The sequence below is a fragment of the Acomys russatus genome, chromosome 31 (assembly GCF_903995435.1).
Source record: "Acomys russatus chromosome 31, mAcoRus1.1, whole genome shotgun sequence".
Lineage (NCBI taxonomy): Eukaryota > Metazoa > Chordata > Mammalia > Rodentia > Muridae > Acomys > Acomys russatus.
In genome coordinates this window covers 33935052-33942798 of record NC_067167.1, presented here as the reverse complement: position 1 = coordinate 33942798, position 7747 = coordinate 33935052, and the positions used below count along the sequence as shown (strand labels likewise).

General features: G+C 35.8%; 1 pseudogene; it reads right to left on the bottom strand.

Annotated features, from left to right (window-relative positions):
* Positions 1-6698: 6698 nt before the first annotated feature.
* Positions 6699-7420, bottom strand: LOC127183625 (peptidyl-prolyl cis-trans isomerase A-like; annotated as a pseudogene).
* Positions 7421-7747: the final 327 nt, after the last annotated feature.

Sequence of the window (7747 nt, the reverse complement as noted above, 5' to 3'; positions counted from 1 at the left end):
GGGGTATCTTGTAAATCAATTTACTTCTGTTGACTTTGAGTATTTTGGAGGTAATTTGGAAGCCATGATGTGACATACATCTTCAGAAACATTCTGGCTTCTTTTTGAAAATAAATTCAAAGAGAAAGGGAAACTCGGTCAATTTATTAAGAGGCTTCTTGCAATTAACTCACTGACATGTTACTGAAGCCAAAAATCTATGAAGCATTTTTCAGTTAAGGTCTATATGTTTTTAAGTTTTTATTACATTGAAAATCTCATTAAATATCAGAGATATTCAAGTTTTAGAATAAGTGATTATGCCATCACCATCCCTTCACTCATTGCCAGTGTCTCCATAGGCCTCTTAAGTTGTGCCCACTCCACTGTATCCTGTCCTTAACTGTTAGATAGCATTGTGATCAAGGTTCATTTGGGGGTCTATATTTGGGATTCTATCATTTAAAAAAATTCAGATTTATCTTTCTTACCTCCATGTCATGTATCTTAGACATACACATACATGTGGTCGTTTGGATGAGAAAGGCATCATATGGTTCAAATTTTGGTCTTGCCTTGGTGGAGCAGTTTGTGCAACACTAGGAGGTGTGGTCATGTTCGAGCAGAAGTGTCAGAAGTGTCATAGGGGCAGAAGTGAGGTTTCCTAAGCCTCCCACAGTCCCCAGTAAGGCATCTACTTCTGCATGGGATCAAAGATGTGAGCTCTCAGGTGCCCCAGCCCCTGCTGCCTCTTACGTCTGCTCCACCTTAATGGTCTAAAACCTCTGAAGCTGCTTGACCACACACTGTCTTATCACAGCCATAGAAAAGTTACCAGTGCTACATAGGATATAATGTGTCTGTAAGCACACTTCCTTTTAGGCCTGTCAGTTTAGTGGACTTTTGCTGAACTGATACTCAGCCTTTAGATTTATATTGATTCTATAAAATTATCTTCTGTTCAGGATTATAATGTATCATGCTCTTTCTTAATTTCTTTCTTTCTTCCTTTCTTTTAGGCAAGGTTTCTCTCTGTGTAGCCTTGGCTGTCCTAGACTCTCTTTGTAGACCAGGCTGGCCTCCAACTCACAGTAATCTACCTGCCTCTGCCTCCTGAGTGCTGGGATTAAAGGCGTGTGCCACCACGCACGGCATCATGCTCTTATTCAATTCCAAAATTTAAAAACAGATTGCAACATTTTTGGCTTAGAGTTTTATGAATTTATTCTTCAAATATTTGCTGAAACATAAAACATTTAAAGATGCACATTTTGGTTTATTACATCATTTCTGTAAGTAATGAGTCCTTCTAGGTTTACCATATTAAGAAATACATAAAAACATTCAGTGCTTAAAATTCTGCACTTGAAAACCCGCTGTAAATAATTAGTTGCTGATATGTGCTCGACTGACTCTTGTCTAATAGTTTTCGTGTTCAAAATTTATGTAATCTTTTTTAAGTCACCCCATTTTAGTAATATAATATTTTATTAATTCTTTGAGAAATTCATACCGTATGTCATTTTCCTACTTTAATTTATTTTTTGTTTTTGTTTTTGATTCTTTTGCCTTAACATTCACAGCACTGATTACAGGTATGCGTCAAAACATCTAGTTTCTGCAATGCGGGGTATTGAACTCAGGACTTTGTCTATGCTCAATAAATACTCTACAGACCTAAGTAGAACTCCATGGCCACTTTTTAAAAAATTTTTGCGTTAGCTACTTTATTTTATTTCTATCTCTGCTTTTGTGCACCTGAATTCCTTTTTTTAGTGTGGTTTAAATGGTGTGTATATCATATCTTCTTTCTGCATAGTTTGAAATCCCTTTTTGCTTGTGTGCGTGTGTGCGTGTATGTGTGTGTGTGTGTGTGTGTGTGTGTGTGTAGTGCATATATCAATGCATGTTTGCATGGTTGGTCTTCATATGTGGTGGTGCCCAGAAACATGTGAATGTATAGTATGGAGGCCAGAGAGTGAAGTGGCATATTTTCCTCCTCTTCTCTCCACTTTCCACCTGAGGAATGAGCTTGTGTGTCTGTTTCTATGCCTTGCCACGTCACTTTGGCGTTTTCTGTCTCTCACTCTTGTACATGGGATTACAGACTGGCTACCACATGCACTCTGAGGTACTTCTGTGAATTTAAACTCCAGTCTTTGGAGTTGTTCCCCTTTGAGCTTTCTCTCTAACCCTTTGGTTTTATTTTTAATTCTATTCTATTTCTATCTGAAATTTATTGTGATATAATATATGAAGTAATTAACTTTATATCTTTAAAATTGCCATCCTATCAACATTTATTGAATGATCCATCATCTCTCTGGTGATTTAAAGTGTTAACATTATTATATCCCATGTTTCCATATTAATTGGATCTCTCCATGTTTTCTTGGTTCATCCAACATTTTGCTCTTGTGCTGACACCACACTTTTCTAAGAATATTACATTTATAATACAATTTACTGTCTAATTGTTTGAGGCACTTTTATTAGCATTTTATTCTGATATATGTGCATAATTCTTTCTCAAGTTTTCTTTTTTTGCAGTGATGTAACTTTATCCTAGTTTAAAAAATAATGTTACAATTACTTGAAATATATTAACCAGTCTGTTATATTTACTATATTTAAATGTGGTCTTTCATTAGGTCAAAATAATTTGCTTAAATTATCACTGTTCTCTAGTGCAACTTAATATCATGTACTTTAATAATACATGTTTAATTATCGATAGTTGGATATATTTTCAAGAATTCTCTTCTTTATTTAGTTTCATTTTGTGTTTCTTAGGAACTTACTTCTATTGCAGGACCTATTTGTGTATATTTTGTATTACATACATAGTACAGAAATTCACATAGTTAATATATTGGATAGTATCTAAAATGAAAAACGATAAAATATTTCATTTAATTATTTTTGTATGAAAGAATGACATTTGCAATGGTTTCCTGCCTTGCTCCCAAGATGACAGGGTCCAGTCACACAATGTCTGGGTGGCAGGAACTCAGTGACTACAGGAGAGCCTCACTGATACTCTGAAATGCCGGGGTCAATTCAAGTTCCCCTGGCAAGAGGAGGGATCCAGGCTGCCAGGCCCACATGGTCCTACCCTCAGGTGACCTGGCTATTCCTGCCTTCCCAAGTAAAGCTCTGGGTTCCAGAAATACACAGATCCAGCCTATGTTATATGGCTCTACTAGCCTTCCTGAAGGGGACCTGCCAGAACTCAGGATCATACAGATTAGACAACCACACCCCAATCCCCTGCCTGTAGATTCAACTGGGATACAGCCAGCAAAGGAGAGCTGCCAGCTAATTGCTGAGATCAAACCTCAAGCCCACAACCCCAGGCTCCTTCCACATGCCCAAGAAGTCCAGTGGTCAATAGGAAAAACCAGTGGCTAACGGCCAGAGAAAGAACATATTCAATAAAAGTCAGGGCAATATGGCACCATCAGGACCCAACTATCCTACTTCAACAAGCCCTGGATATCCAAACACAGCTAAAACACAAGTAAATGGCCTTAAATCTATGTGTATGAAGATGATATAGACCTTTAAAGAGGAAACAAAATAAATACTTTAAAGGAATACAAGGAAATGTAATCAAACAGATAGAGGCTTTTAAAGAGGAAATTAATAAATCACTTAAACAGTCAAACATGTAAAGAAATGAATAAAAATATTCCAGACATGAAACATGATAATAGAATCAATAATGATAATTTTAAAAACTGAGGAAATCTTGGAGATGGAAAACTTAGGGAAGAGAAAAGGAACTGTAGAGGTAAGCATCACTAAAAAACACAACAGAAGGAGGGGAGAATCTCAGGCATAGAAGGTACAACTGAAGACAGCTGTACATCTATCAAAAAATATCAAATCTAAACAATTCCTGCACAAGACATCCAAGAAATCAAGAATACCATAAAAAGCTAAAACATAAGAATTATTAGAATAGATTAGATATTCTTTGCTCCAAGGTCCAGAAAATATTTAAAAAAAAAAAAAAACACAGGATAAAATTTTTTCACCTAAATAAAGAGATGCCTTTAAACATATAAGAGGCTTACAGAACATTAAATATTTTATGCCAGAAAAGAAATACCTCTAGCTACATAATAATCAAAACACTAAATGTACAGAAAAGGAAAGATACTAAAAACTTCAACAGAAAAAGTCAAGTAATAAAAAAAGGCAAACATACCAAATTATAGGCTAAAAGCTAGAAGGACTAGCAGGTGTCTTGCAGATGCTAAGAGACCATAGATGTCAGCTCAGATTTCTATACCCAGCAAAACTATCAATCACCATAGATGGAGAAAACAAGATATTCTATGACAAAACCAGATTTAAACGATATCTACGCACAAACACAGCCCTACGGAAGATACTAGAAGGATAACACCAACCAAAGAAGTTTAACTATACCCACAAAAACACAGGATATAAACTTCACTGAAGCAAAACAAAAACAATACAAACACACAAACACATTACCACCACCAACATCAAAATCCTTCTTAAAGGAAAATAAACACAAATATAAACAAGAAAAAATGTTATTTCAATATGTAGTTAACTACTAATATGATGTTTTTAAATTTTGGTGTCTTCTATGTATTTTGGATTAAAAATCCTTTTTTATATTATGACAAATGCTAAATTATTGTGAAGTAATATTAAGTTTTATAAAATCAACTATCATATAATGTTTAAATGTTTTAGTAGTTTGCTATCTCAAAAATATTGGAATAACTTGGCACAGTTCTTCATTTCTATAAGCTCAGTACTTAAAGTCTTGGGGTATGCCAGGCTGTTTTCTGAAAGTTTCCAGCTGGCCTGGGCTATTGAAGGAATCAGGTTTTAGAAACATGCAAACAAAAATGTAGAATGAAGGCTAATTAACATGTTTTTATCAAATATATGCAACCATTGCCTTATACTTGATTCAAAGAGGTAAGAATGGAGCATAAAACAAATTTGTTTATCAGCAGCTGATTCCTTTATTATACTCCAAGATGACTATATCAATTTTTGACTGGTGAGTAGTATTAATTCTTATTTCTGCTTTCTTTTTTATTAATAATTTGTATGTAGCTTAGCAGTATAAAACACATGTAACAAGTATTAGGCCCACAGTTCTACAGTGATACTTCTACATCTCTGGAAATGAAAGTTATACAAATATAACCTTATCATACTTATTTTATGAAAAATTTTACTTTTAGCAATTTATTATATTTATTATCTTGACTTCCCAAGACGTTTCTGATAATCTAGATATACACACTTGGAATGATTTTTGGCCTTACAATGCAGAAGAGAAGTGACATGAAGCTGACTACAAGAGAATATACCAAATCTACAGTGTTTAAACTGATACAAGATACATTTTTCTCATGTATCTTAGGAACAAATCCTCCATGTGACCACAAATGTATTTTAAAACCATGAACAGTTTCAGGAGGAATGGCTTTAGTTTTCACATGATACTAAAATGACATAAGATATATAGTAATGAAAATGTAAGGATAATGAATTCAGATATAACTAAAATGGAACCCTTCCTTTGTCAAAATATAAAATTAATTCCCAGATCGTGTGAATTTGCTTCATTCTAAGACTCATTTTCTCCTTTTTGGGGAGTTGGTTTTGGGGGAGGAAAAGACAAACAACTTTAATTATTTCCAAGCATATTGTTATGAATTTTAGCAGATGTACAGACGAGTGTGATCACACAGTGCTCTTAAATTGACAAGTGATTTTTTTCTGAATAAATCATGGTCAAAATATGACAAGAAAATATGAGGCTCTCATAAATGAACTGTGATAAATCATGTTTCCACTATGAAAGGGAAAAACAGTGCCATCCTTTCCTTTTACTAGGAAAGTACAGCACTTATTTCATGAGAAAAGTAATTACCTCGGTGACATTAAAGGCCCATTTTAATATTCTTTCACATCTTTCTATAGTTTTTTTCCAGCTGTGTTCCATTTGCAGTGTTTTTTTTTTCTATTCTAGCACTGAAATGGAACTTATTTCAGATGGCATGGAAGGCTCATTTTGTTTTATAATGTCCTTGAGATTTTTTTCTATGCATACGCAAAGGCAAAGCTACAGAGGTGTTAATGTGTATTTCTTCAAACTAACCCTTAGATCATATTTCAATTATCATTTTCTCTGCTCTGTTTGCTTGTAAGGACAAGCACCTTAGCTGCCCTGCTGATATGTGCATGAGACTTATTTTTTAAAAAAACAATACTTCATTATCAAAACTAGTTCTTTGTTTTAATGGGCAGAGGTAATATTTTAATTTGATGTGTTCGTACATTGAGAGATAAATGAAAGTACAACATTACTGTTTTATATAGACAGCTACTTTATTTTTTCATATCCGAAGGTTAATGACTTCCATGGAAAATTTTCCCTTACTATCTCACTGAGAGAATGTCTTACAAATTGACTGTCTTACCATTCCTGGTGTTTGTCCTGTGGCTTCACTGATGCTCTACCAGGTCCTAATCATACAAAAGCCATACAACATGCTACTAAACATGCACTGATAATGATCACACAGAACCATGATAGTCTTTTTTCTCTTTTCTTATTTACTTTTTATTCATAATCATAAACTTAATTCTGCAATCCAGCTAAACTTGGAGAGGAATGAGGATAATATGGAACCCAAAGACTTTAGTAAGAGCAGAGATTACAGGGTACTGGGAGCAAATGAGGTGGAGGTGCTCTCCAGAGCTACAGAAGGAATAGCCTGGTGGGGAAGATGCCTGCAAGTCAAAAGAATTACAGTTGTCCAGTCGGAAATGGTGATCTTCTTGCTGGTCATACCACTCCTGGACCAAAGTGCTCCAAAGCTTCCACAATGCTCGTGCCTTCTTCCACCTTCCCAAAGACCACATGCTTGGCATCAAGCCACTCAGTCTTGGAAATGCAGATAAAAATGTGGGAACTATTTGTGTTTGGTCCAGCATTTGCCATGGCCAAGATGCCAGGACCTGTGTGCTTCAGGATGAAGTTCTCATCCTCAAATTCCTCCCCATAGATGGACCTGCCGCCAGTGCCATTATGGCGTGTGAAATCACCAACCAGGCACATGAATCCTGGAATAATTCTGTGAAAAGAGGAAGCCTTATATCCAAATCCTCTCTCTCCAGTGCTCAGAGCACGAAAGTTTTCTGCTGTCTTTGGAACTTCTTCTGCAAAGGGCTCGAAGGAGATGTGGACCAAGGGCTGACCATCAACCGTGATGTTTATGAATACCGTGGGGTTGACAATGGCTGCAGAAAATGACAAAGGGGGACAGCGGTGTCTGCTATGATAATTAGACTTAGCTGACAACTTGATGAGACCTAGAATCCCTTGTAAGACTGGCTTCTGGGTATGCCAGTTGAGGCACACTGTGGGTGACAACATGCCCTGGAGGAGATCCTGGAGTATAAAATGAGGAAAGGTAATTAGGCAACTGCATCTATTTATTTTTTTCTCTCATTCTGATTGTAGACAAGATATAAACAGCTCTTTCCAGATGTTGCCACCTTGGTTTCTCTGCCATTAGGGACAGTTCTGGCCAATTTCATATAGTGTATAAATCATGGAAAGTCTCACCTCCCTTGGGCTTTGAACCTCCAGTAATTCTCACCAGTGTTCCTGTTGGCTCTTTCCAAAATTTATAATCTGGCAATCAATATTACATTTCTCAACTGAAATAGCAATCAAGCATACAAAAACATACAGAATGAA